The sequence below is a fragment of the Canis aureus genome, chromosome 22 (assembly GCF_053574225.1).
Source record: "Canis aureus isolate CA01 chromosome 22, VMU_Caureus_v.1.0, whole genome shotgun sequence".
Lineage (NCBI taxonomy): Eukaryota > Metazoa > Chordata > Mammalia > Carnivora > Canidae > Canis > Canis aureus.
Genome location: NC_135632.1, coordinates 33,798,313 through 33,811,040, shown reverse-complemented (window position 1 = coordinate 33,811,040; position 12,728 = coordinate 33,798,313). Strand labels below are relative to the sequence as shown.

General features: G+C 40.2%; 1 protein-coding gene across 1 annotated transcript in view; it reads right to left on the bottom strand.

Moving 5' to 3' along the window:
- Positions 1 to 12,728, bottom strand: part of RARB (retinoic acid receptor beta) — a 724,626-nt gene that overhangs the window by 682,146 nt on the left and 29,752 nt on the right. Inside the window, exon 2 of the mRNA XM_077865432.1 lies at positions 11,572 to 11,649. The gene's annotated coding sequence lies outside the window, so the exon portion shown is untranslated. The remainder of the gene's footprint in view (positions 1 to 11,571; positions 11,650 to 12,728) is intronic.

Below are 12,728 nucleotides of genomic sequence, written 5' to 3'. Positions count from 1 at the left end.
GAACAATTTAGTATAATAATATAGACTTGAAAAGAACCGGAATACCAGAAAGATTCTATAACAATTAATGAAATAGAAAAGTACTTCCACCAAGAAAATGCTAGGCCCAAATGGTTTTATAAGCTAATCATTCATGCAAGATACTATTAACCTAGAAAAAGACAAATGTAATAAAATGTAAAATATTAAATAATAATGGCCCATGGGCCAAATTTGGCTTGTCATCTGTTTTTGTAAATAAAGTTTTACTGGAACACAGCTACTTTAAAAAAAAAAATAATGAGAAAACATGTTTTCTATGCTATGACAGCTTTCATGCTAGAAGGGCAAAGCTGAGTAGCTATTCTGCTTTGTGGACCAATGGAGTCCACAAAGCAGAAAATTTTACATCTGGCCCTCAGAGAAAGTTTGCTGTTAATAAGTTTCAGAAAGAAAACTTCTGAAACAGAAGGCTCAAAAGTAAAAGCTATGACAAAAGGCAGATCAGGGTATAGGAGAGGAAGAGGTCTAGGAGGGAAGGACTGTTCATGGCTTAGAATATTAAATAGAGTAGAGCACCTTTACACAGAAGGTAAGATTTGAGCCAGGACTTGAAGGGGATGTGGTCATTAGCTAAATGAATAATTGGTTGGAACAGCATTCCAGGTAGGAGGAGGAAGCAAGGAAAAGGTTGCAAGGTGGGAGTGTGCCTTCTGTGGTTATGGGATAGCCATGTGATGCTGGGACACAGTGCAAGGCGAATAATGCTGCTACAGAGGAGTCAGAAAGATAATACACATGTTACGGGAAGGTGAAGGAAAACAAAGTCTGTAGGTCCTTGTAGGCCACTGTAAGGATTTTGGCTTTTATCCAAGTTAAATAGGGAACCATTCCAGGACTTTGAAGAGTGTCAGGACCCACATTACTGGAACACCAATGGTTGTGTTAAAAATAGTCGGTAGAAGGGCAAAAGTACAAAGCAGAGGTCCACTGGGAGGCAAGAGAGGACAGTGGATCAGACCAAGGTAATAGCAGTGGAGGGGGTGAGATTCTGTATATATGTAAAACAGACCAGGAGAAATAGCAAAATGAAATTTGCATGTTAAAATGAAGAAATAAATTACTGATATCTAAATCGAATCAAGGTTATACAAGAAATGCAAATATATTCTAGTAAATTATTAAAATTATAAACATAGTCTTAACAAAATGAGTAACAAAAATAGTCACAAATAATTCTCTGAAATAAAGGCAGGTCCAAACCAACAAATGAAAAAGGTCTATACTATGTCCTAGCAGGCAGGAGGGAAGATAAAGAATAAGTGATTAACAAGGCGGCACCTTGGTAAAGTCATCAGGTTTCCAACATGAAAAAAAATATATGGATAACCATAGAAGTAAGCCAATCACTCTGGATTGGAGAAAGAATACCGCACTCAAAGTCTCCCTGAACTATACAAATGTGAATCAGACCATCAAATAAGTAGGCAGGTTTGACCATGAAAATTCTGAAAACAACAAAAAGAATAATGAGAGGGACTGACTCCCTCAATTATTAAAGGCTATAAAATTATAATAATTAAGGAATCAACAGATGCACCCATGGAATCAAATACAGAAACCAGGAATAGACCTAATGACAAAGTATCTCACAGCAGACGGCAGAGATGACTTACCAAATGGTATTTTTAAAAATTATAAAATCTTATACTGGCAAACTAGTAAAATGAATAATTTAATTCACTGATAGCAATGTAAATTCATCTACCTCCCCTGAAAAACACTCCGTCGGCATGAATAAAGACCCCCTTTGACTTAGTGATCTTATAGCTCCATTTCTAAGAACTCACCCTAAAGAAATAATGATGATAAACGTATGTTGGTTTTTCATAAGATGCAAAAATTAGAAGTATTTTAGGTCTACCAAAAGGAATAGTTAGTATACACTATCAGGTATCCATACAACAGATAATTATCTAGATACGAAAAAAAAAATAAAAACCAATTTCTGATATTTAATGACAGGCAACAGGTTATTGCTTAGAGAACTTTTGACTTATATAATGCTAAATTTAGAGGAAGGACATTAACCCATATGTGTACATTCTAGAAAGCTGGAATCTTTGAATGATTCATCATTATTTTTCCCTTTTCCAAAGTTTTGATTTTGAACGTAATTATCCAATTACAAGAAGCGTTAAACTAAATTTTATAAGGATCATAAAGCATTATTTTAGTTGGTTTAAGTTAGTTTCATATTTGTATAAGAGCCATATATTCTGAACTCTATAAATCCACTCTGTACCTCATATCAGATTTTTTCCAATATAAAAATAAGGCACACAAATAACAAAGTTGATCAGATTTACAAGCCAACTTAATATTATGAAAGAATCATATACAAACAACTGCAACGAGTGATTTTAAGTGTACGTTCACTGTAAGGCATTTATAACAACACCTACTTAAGTGAATAAAGAACTACACTGTATTAAGAATTATTCAGTTTTTTTGTACAAAAGGGAGATAGACTGTTGATTTCTTGCTTCACAGAAACAGAAATGGAAAGTAGCCACAAATGATATTAACATATGAAGTATTTTGACAGTGATTTACTTTTTAAAAGCCTTATCAGTCTTCAAAGTGGATTCAACACTAAGTATGCTATCATGCATTATAGATGTGCTTCTGAAGTGTCTTCTATTCTTGTTGTATATTAAATGAATTATTTTGATTTCAAAAACCTTGATTTTCTACATCCAGACAGTATCAGGATAGATTTTAAAAGAAACTAACACCCACATGTAACACATGCACTTTATACTGTTACCGAATCAGCATTGAAAGGATTTTCAGTGCTAACGTGGCCCAGCAAAATTATTTTAATTTGATAGTTCTTACAACACACATATCAAGCCCTATTTTCTGTATAACCCATCCAGAGATATAGAATTGCACTTTCCTTGGTAGAAAGGAGTTGTCAATCTCTGATCACTTCAATAGGCCCCTATAATCTCACCGTAACTACTTTGCTCTCAATGGGGACTCATTATTTGACACTTGACTTGGAAATCTGCCTGGTGTTCAATTTGATTTCAATGGTAGTCAATGGAAAAATCCCAAGCCTCCACACATTCTTTTTTTTTTTTTTAATTTTATTTATTTATTTATGATAGTCACACAGGGAGAGAGAAAGAGAGAGGCAGAGACACAGGCAGAGGGAGAAGCAGGCTCCATGCACCGGGAGCCCGATGTGGGATTTGATCCCAGGTCTCCAGGATCGTGCCCTGGGCCAAAGGCAGGTGCCAAACCGCTGTGCCACCCAGGGATCCCGCCTCTACACATTCTTTTGTTATTTTTGTACATTTTTCTTAGAAGAATTTCCAAAGTTGCTTTTTCAACTTAATGGGCCACTGAAGACCTGACAGGACTGGAACATTATGAGGGCAGAGGAGTGTGCAAGCAGATCTGAAAAGAACACAGAGGTCCAATTCCAAGTTGCCTGAACACTGAAGCAGTTCCCCCTTTAGCCATTTATTGGGACTGCACCCAAAGTCCACAGGGACCAATGACCCAACCTCAGCAGGCTCCCTTCCTCCCACAGGACGGATAAGCAACTTTCGATGGGTTTTAAGGTATCTAGATGCTGGGCAGCTGGTTTTCCAAGACAACTCTATTGAATAGCTGCTACTCCAAGACCCAGTCTGCCTGCTGCCAAGCAGGTCTGATTATCCCTCCACTGAGAAAGATGCTCCCTCAAGCTTTCCCTGGAAAAGGAAGAGAAACAGAGGGAGAATACTTTACATGTGGAACCTAAATCCCCCAGTGTGAGGCCAGCAAGTACTGGGACCCAGCAGCACAGTTTGGAGGGTGAGGGGAAGTTAGTGGACCTACAAAACTGCTTCTCTTGCTGCTTCTGGCTTTTTCGGTGTTCTCATTCTTCACAAAGCCTATTTCTTAAAGCTTGCTGTGACACTGTGGAGCTCACCTCGAACCATAGTGTAGGACAGGAGGTAGCTCACAAGGACCTTGCCAGGCATTACTGAGGCATTAGTTTGTTCTGCTACACACAGGCCATTTTGTGGGTTGCTGAGAAGTCTGTGTTCAAATGGAATTTTACAGGATGACTAGGGCTTGGGAATACACTGGATTTGAGGGGTGGGCTTAAGGATTGGAGGAGTCATTCAGAGGAGAGTTCTTACCAAAGCCTGAAAAAATGAAGCAATTCACTGGACACCTAAGCTTACATGCAGTTTAGTACTGGTGAAATTTAAAAGACAAGAAAGTAGTAAGAGGAAGTAAGGAAGGGTATCCTGGGATCCACTGTGAAGGGCTCTAGATGTCCGCCCAGGAGCTACACTTCAGATTCCTCAAACGAGAGTCTGTGACTAACCACCTGAAAGCACAGAACCCCTCTAGGATTCAGAGCCAACACTTTTATTTTGATGGCATGGGTGGCAAGTCTTACTACCTAGAAAGTTTGATGAGGGGAAATGAGGTCAACACAATATTTGTATGACACATTCAGGCAAATTATCATTATATTACTGTGTAAAAATGGTTTCACAGGAGTTTGAAAAAGAAATGCAATAACAGAACATGCCTCAGGCTGTAGTTAGGTTGAACCCACAAGAGCCTCACTGTAGCAAATAGATACCAATTCATGTTGCAAAAGACAATTAATATTTAGTAAAATATTCAGTATCATGTGTAACATCAATTTAATGTTAACTTAGATTTTATTGGAATTGTGTCTTTGTATTCACTTTGGTTTGGTTTTATAGTTGTACAGGAACTATTAGCACAGGAGAATGTATCTAGGTTTCTAATTGTACCTATTAAGGTAATACTGTAACAAAACTAAGGGGGGGGGCACTGAGTAAGGGGTTATAAAGAGATTCAGTGCAGCATAGATAGGCTCTGCATCCAGACTGCTCAGGTTCAAATTTTGATTGTACCACCTTCCTGCCCCATGACCTTGGCACTGAATCTCAGTGTGCTCATCTGGAAAATGGAATTGATAAAAGTTCCTACCACACTGGGTCATTGTGAGGATTCCATGAGTTAATGCTGTCAAGGGCTTGATACAAAATAAAGACCGCTCATGCGGTTAACTATTGTGGTTTATGTCATTTTCCTTTTACTGGGATCCATACTTTGTTCAAGGAGATGAAACCTACCTGTAGGTAAGACGAAGTCCCTGAAAACTTGTCACGTTTTAGATGAATGTGTATTTCTAAAAAATCATTTCAGTATGTAGATTTGATGAGGAGGAGAAATTTAAGCTCATTTGGAAGATCGAAGTGAATGACAATGTAATTGAGAACACTGTTCTGGGAGTCTGTTCAATGGGTAGCTCCCAGACCAGCATTACCTGGGAACTTGTTACAAATGCAAATTCTCCAATCTCTGAATAAAAAAAAGTCTGGAGATAAAACCCTTTGGTGGGTACTATCAAGCCCTTCAAAGGATTTTCGCGTTCCAGGACAGGGGTTGACAGATTCCTTCTGTAAAGGCTCAGATATAGGGATGCCTGGGTGGCTCAGTGGTCGAGCACCTGTCTTCAGCTCAGGGTGTGATCCCGGGGTACTGGGATTGAGTCCTACATCGGGCTCCTGCAGGGAGCCTGCTTCTCCCTCTGCCTATGTCTCTGCCTCTGTGTATCTCATGAATAAATACAGAAAATCTTTTTTAAAAAGTGGGGGGGGGGCAGTCAGATATAAATATCTTACATTTTACAGGTCACTCAGTCCCCTTGAAAATACTTTAAAAAATGGGTAGGGGTATGTTCCAATAAATCATTTACAGAACTGTGTACAGGCTGAATTTGGCCAACTGGCTACAGCTTGTGGACCCCTGCTCCAGGATGTGGAGGACAGCAGCTGTGCCTAGCAGTAAAGGAGGACAATGTTGAAGTCTGGCTTTGAGATGGTGAGTTGGAGGTAGACGTGGATGATTATCAGTTGAGTATCTGGCTCTGGAGCTTAAAGGAAAGAGCAGAGCTGAAGGTATATACATTCAAAGGCAGGGTAAGATGCTTATGAAAAGTTGGGTGCAGGTGACACTGCCCATGATGAGCATGGAGCAGGAGCAGGAAGGTAGACCACCAATCCTGACCAAAAAATAAGAGGAAACACTGAGAAAGATGAGGAGCCAGACAAGAGAGCCAAGAACATGGATGTGATCAGTTGCAGCCCCCGCCATGCCATAGGCATGCAATAGTGGCTACCCCAGGAGCAGCCAGGGTGTGACTGTGCACAGCTCAAGGTTATGTGCAGAGGGTAACACAAGTATGTCCAAACAGCCAGGGAGCTTTTCTAAGTGAAGGAAAAAGAAACAATCTGTGAGCAGAAACAGATGGAAGAGACTAGGAGAGAGAAGGGTAAATTGGAGCAATGATGTTCCTGAATGGGGAAGAGGCCCCCTTGAGAGGCTAAGGGTATAACACTGGCCCCGAAAGGCAGGGACCACACCTCCTCCTTCCACAAATGCAGCAAGAGGAGGGACACAGCAGCTTCAGGACAGGCAAGAAGTTCAGCTTCTTTATTGTGGTAACCTCAACCTTATCAATAAATTAGAAAAGCATTACGCAGAGGACAGGTGAAAAACAGACAAGATAATAAAGCATCACTTCTTTAGAAATAAGTCAAACTTTTCACCGATTCAGAGTGTATTTCCCATTTGGTAGGTATTAGTGGTGTTCTTTAATTACACTGGATTTATGAACAGGCTAGGCATACAAGAGATTTTATTCCCTATTCTCAATTTTAGCATTCACATCTTGATGCGCTCCTTCACCTAACCCAAGTTATGCTGACATGATCTTTGACTTCCCACAGAGAAGCGTTCATTTTAACTGGCAGGCAAATATTACACTCCAAAGGCCCATCATGCTAAATGACCATTAAACCATTACACTTAAGAACTGCCTCTCAAGATGGAGATTCCAAATGCTGCACAGAGTATCACTGTTTAACTATCAGCATTTTATAGACAGGGAAATGTCATCACCAACCTCACATGAATTCCTCCGGTTATAAACAAAACATCTGTGGCTAGTTAGCTGGGTTGGTTCAGTGATGGGAGTTTCAGGGCCAAAAGCTTGGATGGAATCCTTTGTCAGGCTCCAGGTAAGAGCCACTTACCTGCCACCCCTGTTAGATGAAGCATCTAACAAATGAAAGCTTGGATTCAGAGAGGGTGTTGCTACCACCACCCCATCTGTCAGTCTCCTTGCTCCTTATTCCTCAGCAACTGTTCCCCTCACCCCTGATCACCACCACCTCTCCACCAGCCCATGTTCACAAAGCTTTTTTTTCTGGCCACCTGCCCCTATGTTTTTTTTTTTCAAAATTCTTCCTTTCACTGGGTTAACCTGTTCCCGTCCTACCCCTCCCTGAATTTCAAAGTTTGCCCCAAATCCACTGAAGTCTTATTATTTTTCTCTCTTGACTCCAGTCTTCGGGAGTCTTTATACAACCAAATGATCACCCTTGGACTCTATAGTCTCTGATTTAGTTCACAATTACATTCAGCTTGAGTTGCTAAGCTGGCCGAGGATAGTAGTATAGGTATGGCACAGTACCATGTAAAAACAAGGTCTTTCCTATCTCAAGTGCTGTATTTCTTGGTTGGGTAATCCTGGGCAATACATCCAGCCTATGTGGACATTCATTTCCTCATTCATAGGATGAAAAGCCATATAGCTCAAATTCTCTGCCTTAGATTTTCTAATCACTGCAGTCTTTAGTAGCCGTCAAATATGTGACTGATGGAGACAGATCCTATGCATAGGTAAATGCAAATCTAAATCAGGTGCAAAAAATTAACCAAAAAAACCCACTATGCCTTACAGGCCATGTGGGTTACAAGCAACAGTTCCTCTTTGCCTTCATTTATTTTCAGCCGTACCTTTAAATTGTGCAGGGCCATTTGTGCCCTACATACGAAGTGGTCCTAATTTTGAGTTGTTCAGTTACATGTTTACAAGTGTTCCACTGACAACCATTTTAGACATAGTTTTAAAAAGGCAACTACGAGGAGAAGTTTGTGCCTGGTCAACAGGGCAGGCAACCAAATCTTACTAGAGAAACCATAAATCACCTTTTTCTGGGTATATTGCCCTAGCAGAGGTTCTCAAACTGATCTCACAAGTCCTGATAGGGCTGTGCAGGACATCCATGAAACCTCAAGTACTTTCCTCCTGATGCCAAGGTGGCACTTGCCTTTCTCATGCTCTTGCGTATACTGCAGTTCTCTGAATCTAGTATAATATGTGATATCGCAACAGTTTGAAGGCAGAAGCAGATATGCCAATCCAGCTACCTTCTACTAGGCTAGACACTAAAAAACTTACAAAAATGTGGAGGAAAAGGTTCTGCTCTTCACTGTTTTTGCTTTGGGAAAATCCCTTTTCATAAAAAATGTTATTTGTGTTAATAGGCTTATTCTAAATGAAGCAATTAGCAAATTTCTCATTTTTACTTTCTAATATATAAATATCTATAGCCATACCCCACATATAAAAGCTTTGAAGTCCTGTAGGACTGAAGGGTATGAAAGAGACAAAAACATCTGAGAATGGCTTCTCTATATCAATAATGGTATGAAAGCAGTATCTGGCAAATAAGTTTAACTCTGAATTCTCACTAAGACATATGAAAAATATGCTGCTAACAGATTAAGATTTTATCTTTTATTGATGTTCAGAACCCTGAAACTTTTCTCCAAAGAAAGCCAGGAAGGTCCACACAATCCAATGATCTTTCTTTCTTTCCTTTCTAAGATTTTATTTATTTATTCATGAAAGACAGAGAAAGAGGCAGAGACATAGGCAGAGGGAGAAGCAGGCTCTCCATTAGAAGTCCAATGTAGGACTCGATCCCAGAACTCCGAGATCATGACCTGAGCTGAAGGCAGACGCTCAGCCACTGAGCCACTCAGGCACCCCTCACCTCTTCTTTCAAATCCAACCCCACCCTGCGCTCCAGACCAGGAGTGGTTAGGTGGAGCAAGGAATGGGGAGGGAATCAAGTTCACACTACTCCTTTGCTTCATGAGGTCAGCTCAAGGATGGCACTCCTACACACATTCTTTGCAACACTACGTATATTAGTGTGCTAAGGCTGTCATAACAAAATACTACAGACTGGGTGCCTTAAGAAATTTCTCGAGGTTCTAGACAAGGCTAAAATATCTAGGTGGTTGCAGTTCTGGCTTCTCCCTGAGGCCACTCTCCTTAGCTTGCACGCAGCTTTTTTCTGTGTCCTCACATGGCCTTCACTCTGTCCTAGGGCATCCCTAGTAGCTCTCTAAAAGGCACCAAAGGCTGTCATCCAATGGCCCCAGCCTACTGTCTCATTCAGTCCCCTCTTTGAAGGCCTATCTCCAAAGACTGTCACCTGGGTTAGGGTGCACCCATGTGACCTCACTTAACCTTAATTGTCACTTCAAAAGCCCAGTCTCCAAACCTGGTCACATTCTGAGGTACTACAGGGTTAGGACTTCAATATATATTAATTTTGGAGGAACATAATTAAGCCCATAACACTATGGTGAGAAAATAATGCTCTTTTACTCAGTGGTTATGAGACACCTACACTCTATATTCTATTATTTCATCTTTTTAGGTATACCCAGGAACCCTTTGAATTCATATGCCTCAAGTTCCTCATTTTATTTAACTCAGGTACAGAGAAGTGAAGTAACCTATCTAAGGTCACACAGCACATTATTAGCTCACACAAGGAAGGAAAGCTTTTCATTTTTACATATAGTCTTATTTTCAACATTCAGCAAGTGTATTATTTAGAGAAAGCTTCAGTGATTTTAAGAAAACATTTGAGAACTGCTTACAATTATTTCTTTTGCAAAGAATTATTTTTATTCAATCATCATGCCCCAATTGATCTATTTATTTGGTGTAGAGAATAAAGGATGGGAGGGGGTCCACGGGTTTGTTAGTTTCTTTCACTTGAGTTTGCCTACACTGAGGCAGATCTATGTTCAAACAACTCTTGTCAAGTGTTTGAAATCAAACCCTTTAATCACAGAGAAACAATAAAAATGTAATATAAAGAAACCTTCTGCCTTCTGACCTTCTGCTATGTTGAAAAACAGCTGCCAAACTTCTAGCTCCCTAAAGTTCTGCTAACTAGCTTAAGAGCTACAAGACTAAAGTTAAAGCAGGTGGAAGGTCACTGGCTGGGAAGCAGAACAGCCCAGGTGCACAAGGTTTGCCCACAGACTTCTGGCAATAAACAGCCAGACCAGGTATCGTCAATACCTGACGCTCCTTCCTCCTCCCACAAGGCACAGCTTAAGATATGCTGTCCGGCCCCGTGAGGCACTAACCACTTCTGCCTTGGGCCTGGGTCTTTTTGGAAAACTATAACAGGAGTGTAGCATAAGGTCTCTGCAATGATAATGAGTACAAAGTATGCAGAGATTCGCAGGAGGCTTTGCCTTGGTTTAGGATCTAAAGCAGAGGCAAACTACAACCTAAGGCCAAATCTAGCCTTTGAGCTAGAAAACAACGTGAAACAAAACACACAAAATTACAGGGGTGCCTGGGTGGCTCAGTTGGTTGTGTCCGCCTTCTGCTCAGGTCATGATCATGGAGCCCCAGGACTGGGTCCCCTATTAGGCTCCCTGCTCAGTGGGGAGCCTGCTTCTCCCTCTCCCTCTGTCCTTCCTCTGCTCATGAGCAACCTCGTGCTCTCAAAGAATATCTTTACAAAAAATTTTTGAGGATACATGAGAATGTCAACATCAGATTTCAGTGTCTGCACTCCTTCACTTGTATGTGGCCTAATACTGCTTTCCTTCTACAATTGAGTAAAGGCCAAATTGAGTAAAGGAAACCGTAAGGCCCACAAAGCCTAAAATGTTTACCATTTAGTCCCTTTACAGAAGTCTGCAAACCTCTGATCTAAACTTTCAAGCACTCCCACTTCCAACAGCAAATACATAAAGCTTATGTTTCTGATTTTGTTATCTTTGTGTATCTCACCCCGGGAAAATATAATGGTCTAGCAGACAGTTATCAGTTGCGTTTAGGATTTTGTAGGACATGTGAAACCCAAAAAATTTAGAATTCTAAATCCTTTTTAGAACAGAATATCACAGTTTGAAACTCCAGTCCTCTGAAGTGAGAAAAGGCTGTTTTGTTTCACTTCCAGGTGAGTACAATAACAGGACGCCTGCAGTCATTTTGATGTTAAACTGTTTATTATAACTACGTGGGGGTTTTAGGAGAAACTCTGTTCCTATTTTACCACATAGCTCTGACACAAATGCCTCCCCTCAGCATCCATCCTCACTTTACCAGTGGCCACTCACCTCCCCACCTTCAACAGACTTAGAGCTGTTTAACCCCCAGAACCATGTTCCTTCAGGAGATACTTCAACATAAAACAGCACATCATTTCTTTCCTCAGAGCTTTTCCTGGCAAGAAATTATTACCATGGATCAAAGTGATTAATCAAAATAAATACTCCAGAAGCCAGATAAGGCGGATTACAAAGGGAATTACTGAACGTAGCTTCTAATAAGAGTATTAAGGAGTTTAAAAGGAGTAAATCTGAGCATACCTCTCTTCTGTAGATCCTGAGAACAGTTCTCTAGATGAAAAGGAGGGTGACTGTCACTTCATAGTAATATTCAGAATCCTGTAATAACAAATACCTTGAGTTAGTGGTCTTAAAAAAAAAAAAGTAGATTTGATTATTCCGGGTCTTTGCCTCCTTCTTCGCAATACCTCGTTTTCCACGACGTGACAAGTTCATCCTTGTCATAATGAGAAGAAACCACCAAGCCCCTTTGCTAAATCTCAAACTAAGCTGGACTGTGTCCACTGTAGCCATGATCATCGAGAGGAAGAAAAGTGAGGAGGCACAGGTTTCTTTGTGCTAAGCTTTGTATTAACGGGACTCAGATGTAACTAGGTATTTCTGTATGCAAAAGGATTCACACAGATGATAAATGTGATAATGGTGTAGCTACCTTTAGGATAGACCTTTGATCCCCTAACAAATTGAAAAGTAGATTGTATAAACGTTCAGCTGTGACCCAGATCCATGAAGACTTAAAAGAGAAAAAGACATGTTGTGATCTTCTTGGGTTCTTCATTTTTCACATGGTAATATTCACCCTAGGGCTTAAGGAGAAATACCTCTAATTCCTGCTTCACTCATCTTAGGGAAACATGACAGGGGCTTTTGACCCTAGCTGTTTCTCAAAAAAAATGAAGTCTTAGGTTCTAAATTGTCTTTTCTTCAGAGAATAGAATTTGGTCCTAATTTCCTTCTGGTAGAGAAGCCAAATAACTTGTCTCCAAGATTCCCTTAGGTTGAAGCTTAATGATCACAATTGGATATTCCTGTAGTCCAATAACATCAATCCCAAGAGAAGCCAATAGGGTGGCCTGATTTAACAAATCACTACAAGACTCCCCAATTAATGTTGTTTCAGACAGACCACAAATAGATTTTTATATCCCAAATAGTGCATGGAAAATATGTGCACTAAAAATGTACTTGCTGTTTATCTGAAATTCTAATTTAACCAGGTGTCCTTTATTTTTTCTGATACTCTTAGGAGCAACTTTAATTGAAAATGTCTTTTGGCGGACACTGCAGTGGGGAAAAGGTTTGGTGACTGTGTTGTGCCTAATCCTTGAAGGTGAAAGTTCATAAGAGCTTTGGAACAGGCGAAAATATCCTTAATTCTCAATTCTCTAGTAGGTGAA